The following is a 21,917-nucleotide window of genomic DNA, read 5'->3' on the forward strand; positions in this document are numbered from 1 at the left end:
GGTTCGGGTCCCGGCTACAATTTGTCGAACATTTGTGCTGAGATGTACTCATCTTCTTCTCGGGTATCTTTTACAGCAGCACTTTACCATTTTTTCCCCTGATTTTATCTTTTTTCACTCATCTTTCTATTTTAGCCTTGCCATGCAATTACAGCGCCCATTAATGTCTCCATGCTCTCCCTTGCTCTCGACAAAATGCCCCAGATCAGTGTCAGATGGGGAGTAGGACAGAAATAGTCTCTCTGTGACATGCATGTAATATACCAGCCTTGAAGGATGATTCAATATTAATCACAAAAGTTGAATAGCAGCGGATTTGAAGACAATGCAATGTTTCAAATGTCTTCTTTTGTTAGGTACAGGACCAGGTTAGCTGCACTTTAAACACTTTCTAAGATTTAACATGTTGTTCAACAGAAATTAGGGGCAGGACAGGAGGAGTATTTTATCAATGCTGGTACAAGTGAACAACCTTTTACTTATCAGTCAAAGAGGACCACATATTTTTAAATGAATCACAATAACAAGTGTGCATTTGAGGAGCCCTTAGTCGTGGTACAGAACATTACAACATAATATATAAGAAACACAGATAAGCTGGTGAAAGATTATATTGTTTTAAAATAGTATCAGAGACAGAATACTTGCAACAGGTCAGTCTGACGCCCGTGTCTGAAGACTGAGATCATCCTACAGGTCTTTAAACTACCCATCACACAGTCCACCCAAGGCATTTTTCAGCAGGAAACGCACTGATAGCAGAAAGACGCTCAAATCAAATCAAACTTTATTCATGTAGCACTTTTCATATACAAAAGTCAACTTCAAAAACAAGAACAAAACTAAAAACAACTACGAATCCGTTCCTGTAACAAAATAGACCAACACATAACTTCCTGTTAGATTTAAAAACCCTTAATCTACAGTCGATAAAAACATGACAGTAAAATAATAAATATATAACATGTTATTACAAGATATGTTATTGAAAGCCGTTTTTCCTCACTATCATCAGACAATGTGGAAATGAGGGGATGTTTACCTGAGCTGGCAATACATTCTAGGGTAGAAAACGTGTGATGATCCTGTTGTGATGTGTGGGCGAAAAACCAACAGCAGGCAGTTCTCAAAGGAACAAAATAGTGACGGATCACACCAGAACTAGATATGTGATATAAAAAGGACTTCTGGCAACGTGTCAAACTTGCGCTTGTTGACACAATCTGAGGTTGCGATCCATTGAGACCACAGTGGAGAAAGGATTTAGCATGTACTATTGTTCCTGTGAAGCCCAGGAGAGAATAGTGTGAAAGTGAAGTAGAAAAAAGAAGACATCTTAAGGAACCATAAATAAGTTGGGGGAAGAAAGGATTCATGCATAGTAGGTATATTGTGGCCTGTTGACAGTACAGAGTGTGAAACAATCGGTTCACTCACTATATCGTTCAAAGAAGCCCCTATGCATTTGGACAGCCGGCCTGCATGAATACCAATCAAGCCTGAATGATCTCAGAGAGCAGGGATAAAAACACCACAGGGAGAGAAAATATCAGCACAGCAGCCGCAATAACCTCCGAATCCACAGGATCAGAGATTGCAAAACATAAAATTGACTGCCGCCTGAGACGCATACAGCACCACCTGATCTACATGCATGCACAGTACATTTCCATGCTTGTTAGTCTTGGCATACAACCTCTGCACCTTCCTGCTTTAAACCATAAAATATGATGGAGCATGTTAAACAGACAGTATCCTGCTGGATTTAGTTTTATGAACAGAAACATGTCTAATGTTCATCAGCCTGTCACACGCCTTTTTATTTTTGAACCAAAAAGGCTCATCATGTAAGTCCATCCTTTCCGAGGGGTGGCGGACACTAATGAGCAGTCATCCATCACTGTAATAAAAGCAGCGGGAAGATTATTCCTGGGAGTTTCTGTACTGCTGCGGAATATCCGGTCATCAGCATGAGGCATGGACGCCTCTCAGGTGGCGTTATGGGCTGCATTGCGTTCTAATGATTGTGTATTAATCTCTAGGTCTATTGATTTAGTCTTTCATTTCAGGATAGAAGATGGTTGATTCTATTTTGAGATGATAACTAACTTGTGTATTTTATTATATGCAATTTTGTGAGTTAGGGCTGAACAGGACATTGTCAAGAGAATGAGAAAAAGCCCAGAAGAATGTGAAATCAGTCTGAGATGTCTATGGTTGGTCTTTAGTCAATGTCAGGGTTCATCCAAACCGGGTGACAGGGGCGCTGCGCCCTCATACCCAAATGCTGATTTTCCTTGTTTTCTGTTCGTCCAAAACTGTATAATTACTCCAAAATATGAACTTCGTGTCAAATAAAGCCTCAGACGGCACAGACAGCATTGGTTTAACGTAGCTCTGAATAAATAGGGGCTGGATGTCCGGGGGGTCTGCCGATGGACAAGGGGCAGGCAGCAAGTTTACACTGAAACTGTGACTCACCTTTTTTCTTAGAGGAAGTAAAGAAACCGTAACTCTGGATTTATTTGTTGTTTAAGGTTCAATAAATGACTCAGCAGCTTTAAGACAAGAAGGAACTATTATTTTCCACTTGCTCGAATGCATTATGTTTGCTGGAAAGTGGGCGGGGCCGTCATTTTTTCAACTGTAAAAGATCATAATGAAGAACCTGGATCCAAACCCCATTTAATATGATTTCCAAACAGCACATTTCAGGGAGGAGTTTGTAAATTTGGAAAAGAAAAAATTACCAATTGTATTATTTATACAGAAACAGTAACTTGTTATTGCAGTTTGACATATGAAAATAGTTAATTCACCGTTCTATGCATTTCTTTCTCTCATTATACATTTCACTGCAGCTTATTACAGCACACCTCTCTCATCGTCACTGTGTATAAAAGTCTGTGATGTAGGTGGAGAGTATTTTATCATCATTCTTGCCCACTGCCATCATCAGAATACACAGATAAACAGATGGTAGGAATTCACGACAGGACCATTTTTTCCAAAGACAGTCTGTTTAAAAATGTGCATCTTCACACTCACATTCTGCACATGCATGCAGACGAGCATTCTGTCGAGTTTCAGGTGCCTCTGAACACTCCCAGAGAGGGTGAAACATTTTCTCATCAAAGTCACTCCTATCTCCACTTCTGTCAAGGAAACCCAGTGGGATCCTGGGAAAGAGCATTGGCGCTGCTCTGGAGTGAAGGCCCACGCAGCTTCCTGGCTTTTGCAATGAAAAGAAAAGCGCTCATAGTTTCTGGCCCGTGTTTTTCTCGCTGCTTTATGGAAATACCATTTTGATTCAAGTTCTTTGTTTTGGATAAACAAAAAGACGAGATGGAAATGAGAGTTTAAGAGAAATGGTGGAGCCTCGTAGCTATGCCTCAGGGAGTGTTTTCAAACGTGAACCCGTTGAAATAAATGTCCTTTTTACTGCTTTTATTGTAGAACAAACTGTTCCCTGATGAGCCCATTAAAGTTGGTGTTATTTCATGTATAGTGGAACAAAATCATTTTTAGTCCCCTTTCCCCCGTGTTGGTGATGATGAATATAAAAGCTCATTGTCTTTCAGTGCTTTTTGTTCTCTGTTGTCTTCCTTTTGAAGTTCTGCTTTTGAATGTTTTTGTTATAAATCCATTGGGGCTGAACAATACTTATTTTTCTTTTATCAATGCTTGCTGATCTTTTTGTGCAAGGGGCCAGTGAATCCAATCAGAATGCGACCTCTAAGCCCTTTGATTCCACCAACACAAGTCTCCCACCTTGTAAGCTGCATATCAGATAATAAGGGGGGGGTCTTGAATACCAGCCGGTGTGCTGCAATGAGGGTGGTCCTGGTGTTTCCACCTGACGTCCAACATGTCTTTGCCAGCCGCGTCTTCACTGTTCTCTCCGGGGAAATCTCCTGAGAGCAGCTGTCCTTATCAATGCTCCGGCTCCCCGCTCACTGCCTGCCTGGGCCGCATTCTCCATGACAGCAGCACCGAGGTAGCGGTAATCTGCCAACACTTCAACAAAATTAAACCCGCAACCAGGCCACCGGGGGGAGACGCAATGGGGAAAGATTTTCTGCTCATTGTGATATGGCAACAGAGGCCATAGACATTAATATGACTTTGCATTTGTGAGATACAAGCAGTGCTTAGCGTACAAACCGGAGCCCTTTGTGCTTCTACTGCTGATTCACAGTTAACCCGAAATACAGTCAAACTGATTTTGTTTTTTCCTGCAGATATTTGTCCAATCAGATATCGTTGCGGTTATTTTATAGGCTTCATGGGATGTTACTGCAGTATAATGATGCTCAATACAATCTGTTTTATTCTGCTTAAGCTTAAAGATGTAAGTAACTGCAAAGCTTGAGGACTTTGCAGAAAGGACTTTTGGCTCATTCAAATTTGGGCTGAACTATTAGAGAAAATATCTAATTGTATTTTTGACTGATATTGCTTTTGCGATAGGATTCACAAATGTAAAGGGAAGTATTATTTTTGCACTTCTCTTCTCATGTTTATTAGAAAAGATGTATCCTTAAATGGTCAGGGTTTAAATGATTCGCTAAGATCTGTACCAAACAAGGTTTTTTCGTCCGTAAAATATGATTTGTAGGCCTGGAGCTCTCCGCAGCACCGCAAAAATCAGAATGCTGTTTCGACACAGATATTGTGAGGATGCACTGGTGCTACTGCAAATACTTCAACAGCTCCACAAATCCCTTTACAACTACCTGGATAGGAAGATAGCAAAACGTATGTTGTTATATCTTGGATGAACTGATCCTCAACACCCAATTTAAGTACCAGAATATTAAAGTTGGATCCTAATTATTTGTGATTCTGCAAATCATTCATAATGAACTGAATCAGCATGAATAGCATCTTACCAACATGATTCATTAGTTCTCTATTTAGGCAGTGCATACATCGTTGCAAGTCACTAGTTTATCGTGCTGTGAAAATGGCATACATTACCAACAAAATGCACTGCTTAATAGTTGAGTGTTATTGTTGTCTGGAAGTTGTTCATGTGTTTGGAAGAAACAGACTGTAGTGAGCAGCAGCAGCTCTTATAGCTGAACCAACAGAAAGGAGCCCCACCTACAGAAACGTACACTTCAACATCAGCGCACCCACCATACAGACGCTGCTCACTGCATGAAAGCATGCTGGACGTATCGTTACACATTTTATTTGTATAGTAATATGTCTCAGGATGCAGATGGCAGTTTCTATCCATCAGCAGTTTTACTTCGGTCACCTGAAAGCAGCCATGACACATAATGACAAAACATTGTATTCAAGACCCAGGGAGGTAAAATCAGGAACTAGTAAGGTCTTTTATAGCACTATTGTACCATATATTTCGTAGTACTATTGTTATATTTGGTTATATTGGTTTTAGTTCGGATAGCACAGAATAAAGTCTGTATACAATATCTGATTCTTCAACTGTTTCAAAATGGATTCATCTAGTCAAGAAACTGGATTAGAAGTTAACCAATATGCAGACGTTAACAGACTACCTTCATCTGGCTGTAAATATATTTTAATGTAAAATGATCACAGGAAGCAGCAAGTGGGTGAGGAGTTGGGGAGGTGTCTCAAATAATGGGGAAAGAGTCAAAGAGGGGGAACTGTGAGCTTTGATAAAATGTAGACATTAAACATGTAATGTATTCATACGCTGAGAAACCAGACACACTGCTGAACACTAAGGTACTCACACACAGTGGTGCTATAGGTATCCCTGTAGAGACCCTCACTGTGGTGGAGCGTTGCTTTAACGCTCATATCCTGCTGTTCCACCATGTCCTCATGAATGGTTCAGTGTAAAATATATTAAATTATTGTATACGAAAACAAATTCTCCTTCTCCTTATTCGAGGTATCTCGGGGAAGCAGCGCAGCTCATTGTTAAGGGCTAAAACAAGGACAGGAAAGAGAGGCTTGAGGATTAGATCAAGTCTGGCACATACTGAGACGATAATAAGCATAGCAGGAAAGTGAGGGAAAGAGAGGGAGACAAACAGATGAAAACAGAAAGGGGGTGGTTATAAAATGATTAAGGACCATGCTATATAGAATTTCATGATTTGAAGAGCACAAACAGGTCTGTCAGATGGCACTGCATCACCATCTGTTCTCTGCTGCCAAAATGTACAGCGGGGAAAGATTTGTGATGCTTCACCGTTTCAAACTCTAAACATCTCTCTGATCCAGAATTACTCAAATAATTGTTTGGCCTTAGAAAGTTGGGTCATGTGTGTATTAGTGCAGAGATACACCCTTACACAGCTGATACAAATGTGTGGGAAGGATTTGATTCCCTATTAAATCATATATTTATTCTGTATGATCATGCAGGAAACAAGGCTCTAAATCCAGTTATCATACACCGATGACTAAGGGTTAACAGTGTGCATGCTGTAAATACTCATCTGTTATTTTAGCTCATAGAGCCTCTGGCCCCTTCCAGTCCGGAGCCTGAGAGTCTGGACACACATACTAAGGGCCAAAGTGCTCCTGGCTCCCTAATGCTGCACGGACACACACACACAAACACACTAAAACAGGGACATTTCTTTAGCGGAACCCCCTGGCATGTAAAGTGTGATCACATACAGTGTACAGTACAAGGGGGTGAACCCGATATTGCTCACAGTATCGTTCAAAAACGATGGATTTTTTTGTATCTTTTCATAAGAGGAAGGAGCATTATGGTAACACGATGCCCACTCATCTCTGCATTATGATGAATGGCTGCGGCTAACTCCTTAATCATTCCAGCATCTTATTACTCTTAATGCGCACCGCTTCAAAGGTAATTATCTGCAAATGTGTTTATTTAAGGCTATACATGAAGCATCTTCAACGTGAATGAGTTATTAGCATGGTCGTTGTGATCAATCAGTTTAAAGGAAGAGTCTGTGAGAGAGATGAATCACTCGTAGTGTGACACCGGTTCAGATTTTTGGGGAAATCCTTTCAACAGCTGTACAAAACAGGTAAAAGTGCAGGGGTTTCAGATTTGTATTCCAGTAACAAAGCAGGGAGAAGCTGAACCAATGTTGGCCTCATGATCCCATTTTAAATCAGCTACCTTTTCAAACAAACTGATGTGTTGGTTTTTTTCGTTAACTATATTCTCTTTGTATCTTTTTTAAAGAAAGAAAAAGGACCATTCATGGTTACACAGCTTTTATGCAGATTTAATTTTTTAGAAGTGGGTTTCAACGACAAATCTCAATCTATTCAATAATAAATTGAGGCACATTTTCAAAATATTATGTGATGAATGTAACTGTTTTTGGGAAACATATGTATTAGAATTAGAAATGGCAATATAAAATAATTAAATCCATAAAATCAAGCAGCACATAAACAAGCCTGGTCCACTTCTGGATGTACATGTTTGTTTAAATAATAAACAGTAGGTTTGTATTAGTCCTTATTTTTAAACCAATACACTTAACAAGGTGCCAAAATAGGCAGTGAGAAAGAAGACTGTCAGGGAGTAAGATGTAAACAGTTCAACATGTGCACTATTTAAAGATTTAACATTACTAATGTTTTAATAGGAAGGAAATACAGTCAATCATATGCACAATGCACGTTGGTGAGAAACATTGAATGTAGACATAACTTTTAAATGTTTACTTCAAAGCTCCTAAAGGCATCTTTCACAGAAGGTGAGGCATCTGTGCGTCCAATCCTGGGAGTCGTTTCTCGTCTGTAATGACTAAAAAACTGTTCTTAAGTGTCCCATCAGAGCCTTTTTTCCAATATTTTTCCTGAAACACTGAATGTTTAAGCACGATTGAAAACTAAATAACCACAGGGACATATAATTAATGATTCCTCAGTACTACTAAATGAATTGTTATTCAATGCATTTTTTTCAGCACTGCAGATCAACAGAAAATGGATTTACATAATCAGACTGTTTAAGAAGCAGGCTCTTACTCAGCAGTATTATTTTATAAGAACTTATAATGGCTGACATAAAAAGAGGGGGGAAATGACCGTGCCCATTATATTACAAGGGCTATTGCGATGTTTTACCTTCATAGTCCCCCTGCATGATTAGAACGGCAGCACAGTGGGAGGTGAAATAAAGCTGTACGGCGGGCTCTATAGCTAGCATCAGATGACTTAATCAGGCCATAAAGAAGGCCTCACTTACAGATGCTGTGTTGCCCCTGCGCTCCGCATTTCATCAGCCCCAGGGAAGGGTGAAATATGCTTCCTCTGAAGGTAATGTGCCCTATCTCTGTCCAAGCGTTGACAAATTTATCGCGCCCCTCGACTATTTACAATCCATCCGTGATGATCTGGCTTGTGTTATTTAAGCTGCAGAGGTACAGCCATGTTGATAATGATGCTGTTGTGAGGTGCCAACAAAGGGGCGCGGCAAAAACAAGGGGGGACAGTGAAAATATATTTCGAGAGAGGTTTCATAGTCCCCACATGAACCACCATGACATGATTAAAGTAAAGCAAACGCTGGCATGCATTAAAGAGCACCAGTATAAAGCTGGTCGTTATACATCCCAGTCAACTGCATCTAGAACCTCTTATTCAACTTACAAAAAAAAGATTAACAACTGAATGATCACGACAATATCTCAAGTGCTTGCTCAGTGACTACCTCGGTTAAATGGACCCAAGTTTCAAGAAAGTAATTACAGTGAAACCAGAGGCTGGTGATATTTCTCTCAAACACAACACGAGTTTCCCTCAGAAAGCTAATTAGCCAGTCACATTTAATGAACCTAATTAGGCACAAACTACTATTCAACAGCATTAAATTATTGATTTACTAACTCGTCCAAAATGTATACACACAATCAATAAAAGCTCATTTGCTCTTGCTACATTTTGAATGATCTGTGGCGGCTCCAATGAATATCCAACTGTATTGTCATTAAATGAATTACATCTCAAGATTAAACTACAAATACGTACATATCAGTGTTTAATCTGTGTTGTTATAAAACACGAGAGTACATGAACACATATTTATAACGCAGTTTAACACTTAACACATATGGTCTACCTAGCGTGCCCTCGCCACTAAATGTGCTTCATTATGCTAAACAGCTCCAGGTTGCACGTTGGCTCAACACAACCTGCTGGACAGACCATAAATAGGTAAAAAGGAACTCCAGGTTGCTGACAACAGCTGATTGAGCAATTCTACTGTTGATTTAACATGAACACTGTACCGTGAGACTGTATGCGTAACACACACGCATACAAACACAGAAAGCTAAATGACTCTGGCAACATTTTAAAGAGGTAAACTGATATTTCGCTTTTTATTTCCTATATTTTCCTCTAATTGTGTGGGGGGAAATGGATATTAAGTATAGATGAGAGCTAATTTAAACTGTATTCCAATATCTTCAAAGCGGTCTTATCTCGAATTCCTCATTCATTTAAATGTAACAGGATTCCAGCTGGATATCTGCCACGAGGTCATATTGTCGGGCTCAGATGTGAGAACATTGCAGCGTTAGCACATCTAGACGCAATAATATTCTAATTCTAAAGGGCAATATGGCTCTGATGGATGGTATGTAACAGTTATGTTTCATACAGTATATATTTTTGAATCATCTATCAAATAGGATAATTTATCCAAATATTTCGCTTTGGGTAGACTTGTGCCCGTTCATCATTATTACTTAGCTGCCTCCATACTGTGTGTACATCCTAGCCACAAACACCGTGTTCACATACTTTAGGATATTTATTTTCTTTACTGAAATGTACTACCAATCATATTTGTTAATGTCAAATTGGTCATTACAACCCATGGCAATTTCCTTTGAAGTAATCCAGAAAGCCATTCTTATGTCATCATTGTGTCCAAGAAGAGTCCACTCATTCAAGGTTCAAGGTTTCAATTATGGTTAATTATAGTTCCCCTTATTACAGACGTATCTACCGTCTTAAGCATTATTTAGGATTTGCATTCACTAACTCCCCACTTTAGTATTGTTGTGTATAATCAGATGACCTGCTAACTCAACTGTGGTCTCAACACCAAATCACCACACAGCCACACAGACACTTGGCGATGTTGTGATTAAGGGGTTTCAATTTCAGTGATGACCTGCATTGCTCGGATTTCCTTTGGACACCCCGTGTGTAGAACTGAACTTCAGCTTGTCGCATGACCTGTTGGTTATATACTCTATTTTCTGTAAGTTGGAGAAGTTAGGGTACTGAGCACAGAGCCTATGTTCCCTATCTGCCCAAAACAAAGTATTCTTTAGCATTTAGCATTCTTGTCCTTGTTGCTTTCTCTAGCCAAATCTACAGGTTGCTGGAGAACGAGGCACTTTGCTGTCTGCACCATTTACAGTAGAGGTAGCAGTCTCAAGGGTTTTGTGAATCCTAAATGGGGGGGAGAGAGGTAAAAGGAACATTGACAACATTACCTCCAGTGAGTTGTATGCTAATCACATTTTCCTTACTCTACAAACCACCTCCGATATAAAAAGGCACAAGCGTAGCCGACATGTTCCACTGTGCACACACATGTCAAACTGCCAAAAAATAAAATAAATTAATTTTAAAAAATCAATGTCTGGCCCTCAGTCGATGTGCCAGTGTTCCAATACCCCCTTTTGGTTTCCCAGCCTCTCTCAACATGTGGGTTCCCAACATCCTTTGCTTCTTCCCTGTGTCAATACGATTCCCTTCCACTTGTCCTGCTCGCCAACTTCTCTCTCTAGAAATTATGATTGCTTATTGTACTGTGACTTTCCCAGCCACTGCCTCCCAGTCACCTACACACACACAGTTTACTTCCTCTATTGTAGCCTCAGGTCCCTCGCCTCTCTCCCTCTCTCCATCTATACCCCCCCCCCCCAATTCTCTGCTTCTCTTTCTCTTCCTCTCCGTCCTCCACTCACTTCAGTGCCTTTGTGATCGGAGTGACAGGCTTTACAATATGTCGCTGCGGATCTACCTCACCTTTAATATTTCAATAAAATGCCAATGCGAGGTGGTGTAGGACCCTGGGGAATGACTGGTCTGTTCCGTCTTTCTCTCCCTTTCTGGGTCTTAGTCTCTGTCATCTACCCTTTCCAGTCAAAACAAAAGGCTAAACAAACAGCCACAAGCAGAAATGATTAGACAATATAGAGCAGAGATGGATCCCTGAGCCAAAGACAAAAAGTCAGACGCCTGCCTGGTGTTGAGAAAGAGAGAGGTTTTGAAGAAAATGAAAAAAATACTTGTTAAAAATAAACACACGTGAAAACCTTTTTATATTTTGACTCTGAAGTGTTGAACATTGTGTTAAGACTTCTATAATTGGAGTTGATGCATTTGAAGTAAAAGCCATATTTAAGACAAAGTGCAAAGTTATGAATAAAGTAAAAAAGACTGCAAATGCAAAACATGTCATTTCTATTAGAAATGGAATGCCAAAAAGCATGACAAAAAGTTAGATCGTTTTTTATGCTCAGTCCAAAAATTACAAAGTCTTTGGACGTCAATCATCAAGTCCTTCCATCAGGTCAACAATTTAATCTGATCTGTACTTTGGTTCATGACAGAAAACCTGCCAAACTATGTTCAACTCGGCTATATTTGTGGTGATTGTCAGCTATTATCATCCCTACACACCAAACTAAGTTTGTAAACTTGGTTATTATAAGCTTGTTAGCACTTTGACAGTGAGCCTTTATTTCATCGTCCCACAGAGCTTCTACCCTGGCTTTAAACTCCTTCTTTTTTTACCAGGAATTCCCTTTGAGATGAGCAAAAACAAAAACTGGAACACACAAGATGAGTGCCACCTAAAACTTAGTAAGATGTCTTCTTCCGTGCATAGTCCTAATGTGTGATAATTGCCCTCAGTAGGCATCAGTTTCGAAGCAGAGTAACTTATTAACCCAGCTATTACTTCTACTGCCAACGAATAAAAGCAAACCACAACCCTATTCACATATCCTTGAATGGATGCCAATTATGCGGGACAACAAAATGAATATTTATCAAGGTCTTATGTGAGGCATATTTTAGCTTAATATGGTTAAATCTCCTTAAATAAACCCCTGATAACAGATGATATCTACAATAGATGACTATGCTCCGTGACTAAAGAGCATATTTACTTTTTTTCCATCGTTATCTTCCATCAGCATATCGCCTTAGTATTCGGTGGAAATCTCTTTTTAATTGCCTGCTTTGGATCTTATTTGTTTAACCAAAGATGTCAATTCAAAAAATATACAAAAGGTATTTCATGTAGTGGGTGTTCCTGCAATACAGGGGGATGATGGCTGGTTTTCCATCTCCTGGAACTGGAGGATTTGTTCCATAATAACCACAGTGATAGAATTCACGTGGAAGGATTCAGGATCAGTCCTCAGACGTCATTACACAATACCCTAAGAGAGATCGAGAAAATCTGTGTGAGAGAGAGAGACAGAGAGAGAGAATGGATATGTAAGAGAGACTATTCTCCAGCCTCCAATATTAGAAGCTGGCCTGGGGATAATGGTTGCCGCCTTTGAATTCTTAATCCAGAAGACAAGAGGCAAGGATTAATCATGGAGGAAATCTATTTTAGGGACAGGTCAAGTATGTTTGATAGGCATTAGCAGAGTGTTAATACCAAAGGTTAAAGAAGCAAGCGGTGTGATCACTAGAGCAGACAGTGAGACCATTTTAAAATGCTTCCAATGGGCTTCCATGATTATGGGGTAAACAAGTGCGCTTAAGAGCGGTGTGTAGGCTTGTCTTCAGCCACAGACGTACTGTTGCCAGTGCGAACGGTTGCATTAACTTGTGTGATTCGGCTCAGAGTAGTTTTATGTATATTGTGGGTGATTATAAGAAATTAAAACGCCTACTCACCACTTTGAATTTAGTTGTATAACTATTCTTATTTGTTCCTGAGTTCATTTTACACTGCTTGTGTTGCAGATGAAAGATAAAGCTCAATTTCAACTACATTTCCACACACACCAAAATAAACCTCTTTTGATCGGTGCATCACGCTTTGATTGGTCATTAGGCTGAGCTCTAATATGTGTTGATCTGTTCTATCCGAGATGGCAGGCTACCATGAAGATCTGCTCCATCAAATGTTATCTTTACATTTCCAAATGTGTAAAGATATATGTTTATCTTTAGAAAGAAGGATTAGTCCATCCAATGTTTTATTGTGAAGCAGACAAACTGTTTTGGGCATATCCAGATTGACAGGATATCTAAGACTTGTGGACAAAACAAGAAACAGAATGTTTTGTTTGTAAATGTTTATTTGGTTTGGATTTATTCAGCTGTTCATCTTTAGTTGTTGACGTCAACTTTCTATGCACTGTTTGCATGTTAATTCTTGGATAAGCTTTTTTACCATCAGCCCAACATGCCGTGAGACCTCGCTGCTGCAGCCGTGCAGTGAGTCTGGAGTCTGTGTGTAACTCTGGAGGCGAAAGGCGATACCTGTCGCCTTTCCTTCAGTTTATTCAGACTTGAGGTTGATCAATGCCTTGGCTCTGTATAGACTGGGACTGGTGTTCCTAGGCGTCACTGGACTCGTTTGTGTAGACAAGCCTCCAGCCCCCCTTTACCCCCACCAGTCCAATCTGTCTTCCGAGACTTTTAAAAGGAGAGAAGTAGTTAAAAGACTCCTGGTAATGATATGCTACCACTCCTTTGGTAGTTCTTTTGCTCCTTTACCCTGTTTTCAAACACGCTTGCCCACCAGCAGTATTATTTGTTCTGCTCTGTGTGACCTCAATGACAAGATAAGCAGCGGCTAGATCACCAGGCACCCGCAGTCAGTCAATTGTTCAGTGATCAAGCATCGAGATGACATCATTATGCGCTGAAATATTAGCCGAGCGCAGCTCTATCCACCCGGTCCCACATACCTGTCACTTCTCCCTGGACCCTTTTTGCATATTCATTGACAGTGTGATCTCCTTGACGTGTACCCAGGGGAATCAGGGGGATAACCTGAAGTGTTCATCTGTGCCCGTGTTTATCTGGGCCGCGGTATGGGGGTGGGTGTTAGGGTGCAGAGCGGGCGAGCCAGGGCTCAACTGGGTGTGTGCATACATGATTTATGTGGCTTATACACAGAAGGGGGAGATAGAGACGACCTTCCCTGCAGTCAAAGCCAAAGCACTCTCCCTACACGTTAGGATGCAGTTCATCACTGTAGGCATGATGGTACGTTACATTAAATGTCACATTACAACATATAATTTATGACGTGTATTGCTTTAAAGTTTCAATCAGGGTGTCTCTTTTATGGCTCAAATCTTGTTTTTTATGTCTTGAATATGAAGACGATTTGCTTTAAGATTGGGTTAGGGTTAGCAACTTTCCGAAAGATCCATGTTGCTGCTGTTTGTTGCCAAAAAACGTTTCGCTTTTACTCCTCTGAACCTCATGTGTGAACAATGCTGCACACATAGGCGGCCAAACAGTATCAAATATAAAAACTGAAACATAAAAGTGCTGCAGTTTTTTAAACATTACATTAAATGAATCAGTAAATTCAACATTAATGGAACATTAACTTCAAATATCAGAAATGGATGAAGTTTTGATAAAGGAAGGCTGAGAGAACCGAGTAGTAATTAAAAGTCTCTACCGTTGAATTAGAACACCCCCTAACCACATCTATTAAAACTACATATGAGCTCGTAATGGGGCCGCTAATGCTTCAGCGCTCGCATGTGGTTTTATAAATGAACAGGTTTCCGGTTGCTACCTTTTGCCCTTCACTTCACTTTGAGCACTCAATCCAAAATCAATGTGTGCGCTTGACCGTGATGACTTTTTAACCTGTGTCAAAACAAAGGAACGTGTAGGAAATGTTGCATTCAATTGTTGTGGTTGAAACCCTGTACATGCGAGTTCACAGTGTCATGATGCAGATAAGACCTTGCATTGATTTGTGTTTTCAATCTGACATACAGGCCTCTACAAAGTATGTTAAATGTGTCACCTGACAGTTTTTAGATCACTATGTCTGTAGTAGGCATATAATATAGTCCTGATGTATCTCCACCTCGCCTGTTATTATGTGTGTGAGAACAAAGTAGACTTATCCTTTTTCTGCATTCAAATCAGCTGTTAATCCACTTTACTGTTGTCATATTACATTCCTTTAATGTCCCCTGAACATTTGCTTAAATCTTTTAAATGCATTAAACCACGAGACGATTCCACTTGAATGTAGACGACAGCTTGCTAGCGCAGATTAGAGCCTTCCTCCTTTCGGACTCTTAATGTTAGTAGAAAAGTGTGAAAGAGAAACCATTTACCTGTCCTTATTACCACAGAACCAATCAACCGTAGCTTATAATACATTGGATACGCTTCACGTGTCACGATCACGTGCAGTTGTTTATGTGACAGTTGTGTTACAGCTGTCAAATACAGGCCATGTAAAACCCCGACAACATGAGAATGCAGGCAGCATGTTTCCTCGAACCAGATTGCTTTGAGGAGGCAGTATGTGACATGTTTATCCTTAATTTATGGGTGGAATGTGTCTGCCTGTGTTCATTTACCTGTCCTGCTGAGAAACTGTCAGTGTAAGGAGTCTTATACTGTACAAGAGCAGAGTGCGGCACCACTTTTCCAAAGGCTTAGTTTCCAAAGAATTTAAGCAGTGCAGCTTTGAGACAGGGTGGGGCAGTAGAGCAGACTTCCAAGTTTGGTCTTGGTTTTAATGCTTTTTTATTTATTCAAATTCTGTCAACTTCTGGTTGGTGTCATGTCATAAAAAAGACATAGACTAGCCGGTCAATTAGTATGATTACATGCGCAATAGTGCCCTTTTATATGTTATATCCTGGTTATAATGATGTGTGTAGAAGATAGGGAACCTTGAAATCCCTTATCCAATTTACTCATCATCGGCTTTCGGGATTCAGCTGGCATTGAGAGCAATCTGCTTGTTGATTTTCTCATAAAGTCTGACTTTGGACTCTACTAAAAATCAGGTACTACCATTGGGACGCATGCATCGACAGAATGCTCAAATTTAAATATAAATACAGATAAATTACTACAGATATTCTTAGGAGGACTAAAGAACTCTAGGTAATGCAATCCTACCAACATGTGTCCCAGTACATCAAGGTGCTACTCTTGTGTGCACTTGCATGAATCCCTATGCATTTACATGCCTACACATTTACACTCGCATCCCCTGCTGCTACTACCTTTTTTAAGATGGAGATTCCTAACCAGAGTATTTAATGTGATGCAAAGTCATGTTCCTGAGACCTTTTTGCCTTTCCAAATGGCTGCTCATCCTTATTTATACACCGCCGTCCCGCTGGCAGCACCTGCCCATGTCCACAGACCACGTCAGTCTAATAAGGCACGCACAAACAACCCACTATTATTCAGTACTACATGTAGGCATGTTCATGATTTATATTCACAGTCACACTCAGGCCCAAAGGCTTTTGTACACATTTCGGTCAAATGGGCCGGCAGTATGAACCATTGGTCAAGATAAGTCAAGTAGTACGGGGGCAGAGAGCTGTAACCAGGGGTTTCTTAGAGTGGCTTGTTCTTTTGAATCCAATTCTTCTTATTTCTACATCTGAAAACATAAGAACAAGTAATTACAAAAGAGTTCCATTTGTAGGAAAGTATTAGCAGATTAAGTAAAAAACTCAAATAATTGTATTTAATAAATTATGATGGCAAATCAGAAGCGATTTTTTGATTCAAGGTTTTTCCTTTTCCCAAACCTCTGTTCTTCTCCGCGTTAAAAGGCTCCAGAGACAGAATGTAACACTCAAACCCTTCATTGAATCAAATTAAGTTGTAATTTTCGTTCTTTTTAGGGAGAATTCCATTCATTTTCAGTAATAAAATGTATCTTCTTCTGCCCCTTCAGGGAAAACTTTGATCATATAAGCATAAAGTTTGACTCAGTCCAAGAGACAGAATTGCCGTCTGCAGCAGGATGGAATCCCAATAGCAGCTCCGGGTGCCTTACACACTCATTTGACATGTTCCCTGTCCGAGGCAGAAGATTTAAACTTGGCAATTTGAAAGCAAAATATTTCTAACTGTCCGTAAATTAAATCTGAAGTGTGAGGACGTTTTAGTTTTACAGGTGTTTCATTTCAAATCATTTCCATCCACTTTTAAGGTTTCAAGGTTCTGATAGAATATATCCTGCACCAAGTCTAAGGCTGATGGAATTGAAATGCTAGGGGCAAAAAGGGTCAGGGCATTAAAATACTTGCTCAGCAGAGGATAAGAACTGTCTCCCTGAGGCAATAACACTTTTTAATGAAGACATAAAATCACATACCATAATGATGTGAGTCACAGGGATGGAAACACTCAGATCTGCTTTCAAAATATCTATTATTGCCAAGCCTGGAGCTATTTAGGAAAATCAGAAACCCCACCTTCATCATATTGGCCATTCATCAACTTTGTACTCAAAGGATAACATCTATACCTACCTGCCACCAGTATACCTACTCTTTTAAGCACCACTAATATGATATCATAAATACGGACCTTTTCATACTAAACAACATTTCATTTTCATGACAACACTGGTTCCAATAGACCCCTATCAGCTGAGTGAATAGAGAATACTGAGAAGCCGTGGATGTGTGTAAGCGAAGGGAGGATTATCCATTTGGACCCACGTGGAGGTGGTTGGAACCGCTCACAGGGCCACCGGCTACTCATAATGTCTTGAGCTCTCTGGCTGACGATGCTTTAATAAGCTGCAGGCTGACACATAGACTGAGGCAGAGGAACTGCAGGACTCTCTTTGGGAAAGACACCTCTCTCTCCTTGACAAATCCTGGCTGTGGTGAAATTGTAAGATTTTAATTGAGCCGTCACGATTCATGCAGCTGAGTTTGAGTGATCTGGAGCTCTTGCGCAGATAAATAGACGTGCAATGGAGTAGTTACACATAATAATCTTAGGATTCTGAATAAAAGTTGTGTCAACTCTGTGATAAATCTTCAACCAGTTTACTTCAGTAGTGAGATTTTAGTGTTCGACATTGATCATAGCCTCAAGCAAAACTAATCCCAGGATAGGGGGATAAAAAAAAAAGGAAATCTACATTCAAGTCACCTGAAAGTATCAGAAAGCCTTTATTACTCGAGTCAAGGCAATAAGAATGCAGGAGAACTATTAAAGTCGCTGCGAGGAACATGAAGAGAAATGGAACAAATCAAACGGAGGCTTTCCTTAATTGCATGCAGAGAGGCTGCAGGGACTGTAAATCCTACGAGGGAATTACCTGACTGTACGCACCTCGTGTGGAGGACGTGTTTAATATCCTGTCCTGAAGAGAGACTATTTGAATGATCAGAGGTTCATCAATAACTGCTCTTATTCATCAGACATTTACAGCCTATTTCCATTCGGGATTGTTATTACTGAGGCTCTCGCTAAAGGCCATCCCTCAGAGTGAATCTCCTGTACATGGATGAAAAATGTAAGGGCTATTGCATCAAATTTTAAAACATGCTGGTAAGCAGTGCGATATGTTGGCTCTCCAGGCGAGTGTTGTCCTAAGACTTCCTGTCCTGGCATGCACAGTGACCTAATGGTCTGCACCGCTGTAACTGGAGCAGGGCTTGCCTTTCCTCACCTCCTTTTTGTAAAAGTTCCCTACACACACCACTCTTGAATTGATTCACTTCCACTGGCTGCTGCCTCTTTATCTGCCTCCAGATGAACAACTGTTGCAGCAGTGGCCAGTGGAGCTCGGAAATAAATGACCCCCGTTTAAGATTATCATCCTATCCTCATCCTATCAGCCTTCAGTGCATTGACTGAGCTGCTCGCCATGTAAAAGAATGCCACTGCCTGTCCCCGATTAGAGCCCTATCGCACTGCGTTTCCATTGCAGGGTAATAAAATGTAATATGCCTAGCTGTCACTCACAGGATACATCCTGCTAAGAGAATATGGAACTGGCAGTTTAAGGCAGAAAGATAAGCAAGCTGTACTATTGCAGGTGTGGCCCCTTTTAGTGGCAGGTGCTGGGATATTTGTGGAAAAAACCTGTCCATTGTAAAGCAATTATATTTCCAGCATTATACATGATCTTCCTGGATGCTACAAGTTGGAGAATTAGAGTAGACATGTCAAAGTCATCTGTGTGTCAGTGGCCCTGCTCACAGACCCAGCTGTTTTGATTGGCAAAGGTCAATTGATTAATTTGATTGGTTAACCTTGAGTCAGTTAAAACTGGATGGAGCTATCATGGGAATCACTTGATTTCACCAAATTCCAACCAACTTAGAGTAATCAGTGTGCTTAAAGGCATTTAAGTAAATAGGCTACAGAAATGTGGTTTCCGTAATCAGGGAACGGGATTAGAGAAACCTAAATAGTACACCTGAGTTTCTCCTGGAGAACACTGATTTCCTTGTCATGTACACTGGGTAAGAAGGTTTCTAGCTGGCTTTTAACATGTTCACAGAACATAGATATACAGATTTATGTGGATGAAAGAACAACTTAGATCAACTTTGGTCTAAATATTGTCTAAAAAGTCCTTGAGGGAACATGCATTTAAGTGTGCAGTTGTTAGTTAATGAATGGTTTTTGTTTTGCACTTCTTTCCACACTAGCTTACAATATGTTGAATAATGCAGTTATTTTACATAAGATGGCTGACCTTTAAGTCGCCTAATCAAGTGCTCCTTATGCATTTCACCCTGTAGATATACCAATTAAAACTGAGCTACCATTACATTAATATAACTTCTGTAATGTAGCAGGAGTCTCTAAAGTATCCAACATTCCTCACGTTAAAAGTACGTTTTTATTTTACTCCTGCTTATTCTCATGATGTGTTATTCAACACACCTTTTAATATTTCCATGGTTCAAAGGTAGCCAATAGCATTCTCATTCAAGTAAAAGCAGTAAGTCAATTTATTCCTATTGTTTATCTCCCAGAGCTTTTGTCAATATAGGAAACACGAACATCTTCTGTCAGGTATTAAACCAACCAAAAGCCTTTTTATTTTTACAGCAAATACTCACCGCTGAAAGTTGGCAGTTCAGTTTTTCTTAAGAGAGCAGCGGCTGTGGTCAGCTTGAATTCAAGTCAGCTAGAAACTGTTAAGGCTACATTTAAAGCTTACTATCACTGTGACTATCAGAAAAAGACGACTAGAAGGGTCGACAAAAACTCCTTTGGAGAAAGAGTGTTGTGAAAGCCTGAAACCTAGGAAACAGTACAAATTAAATGAATGAAGAAATCAAGTTAAATTCCCCGACAGTACAAAATGGCTTTTGCCCAATTTAATCGCCTGCCAACTGAGCCAAGCTGGTCGGGGATAACTGTACAGTAATTACTGGTAGCCTTAATTTGCCTGATAAAATAAGTGAAACGGTTTAAACTCCCCACTGGAGCATCTAATGCGAAGAGCATTTTACCTCTCCTGTTTGCTCAACTCATGCAGAAACATCTGGTCATCTGAATACGCTATATGCTGTCAAAACTAATGGCCAATTAGCTATGATATACCACCTAATCCCAAAATACGAGCTTAGCTTTTGACATGAAACTATCAAATCAACCTCGGTGATTTGTTACTGTGAGTTGATACATACGATGAAATAGGAAAATAATGCTCGTTGTTTTTTAATGCCATTTTCCAATAATGAAGCAAAGGTAACATGTGGAACCCCAAAGCATAACACATATTTGTGGTCGTTTAAAAGACTCTCCACTTCTCCCATAACTTCATGCTCTTTCCAACAGGGTCATGAGAGGCAAACACATTCAATCTCAAAGTAATATTAATTTAATATACGCTATTATAAAGATAAGTATCCAACTCATAGAATTGTAGCCTTGAACATGTTACCTGCAATGGACTGACTCTATACAATAGACATTTTAAGGCATTCAAAGAATGAACAGATAAAAGGTAACACTGGATCTAATGATGCCAATAATCTACAGGGTGGCCAAATGTGTGTAATCAGTAAAACAGACACCTCGTGTGTAGAACACAATTACAATAAAAACTGGCGGACATTAAACTCCCAGTGCTTTCCAAAGATAGAAAAAAGGTATTTGCTTACTTGCCATGCAGGTCACCACACAGACACACCCTTTGTTAAAGACACACTCCCAATGGGCAGCACACTGTGCTCGGCCCACAGGGATCTTCCTGAATGCAGAGTAGAGGAGAACAAAGAACTGTAGGCTGGCATTGTGCTTTGTAAATAATGCTGTTTTTGGGGATTTTATCTCACATTTGCGGGTGATCATGTGCTCACTATTGTGATACTATAGTGTATTGCATAGTATCAGTTATTAAAGCTGCATGTGTCACATTGTATGAAAGTTAATGCGTTCCTTGACCACTAGAGGCACTGTTGGAAAATTGTTTAATGAGGGGTTCCCATTTGGCCTGTTGCACGAGCACATACAAACACATAGGTGATGCGATTATATCACACCTCTTTAAAAGGCAGGGAAAAAGAAGACTGCTAACAAGTACGCATATTCAGCGCAACATTTACAAATGAAAAAAACAGATTCCACGTATGAACAGATGTTTACAAATTTGCGCTTGTCATTTCTTGAGCTCCGTTATGGTTTCCTGCCACACCTTTTTTGACATAACTAACACCGCTATAGATTTTTTTAAAAAAACCTGCAATGAAGAATTACCTGCTAATACCATGCATAATGCTGAAAGCTGTTTCAAGGGACACTCCGGCCCATGAAAGTGAGCATTTGACAGCGCTTCAATATATTGTCCCGAAAGCTATTTGGTTTCGCCTGTTTCTGCATGGTGGCCGTCAGTCACACACACACAGATCTCTTTACAGCTCACTTCACATTTTATCTGAGAGCCGGGAACATAAACCAGAGCGCTACACTTGCTCTGTTTG

The sequence above is a fragment of the Eleginops maclovinus genome, chromosome 21, assembly GCF_036324505.1.
Source record: "Eleginops maclovinus isolate JMC-PN-2008 ecotype Puerto Natales chromosome 21, JC_Emac_rtc_rv5, whole genome shotgun sequence".
Taxonomy (NCBI): Eukaryota; Metazoa; Chordata; class Actinopteri; order Perciformes; family Eleginopidae; genus Eleginops; species Eleginops maclovinus.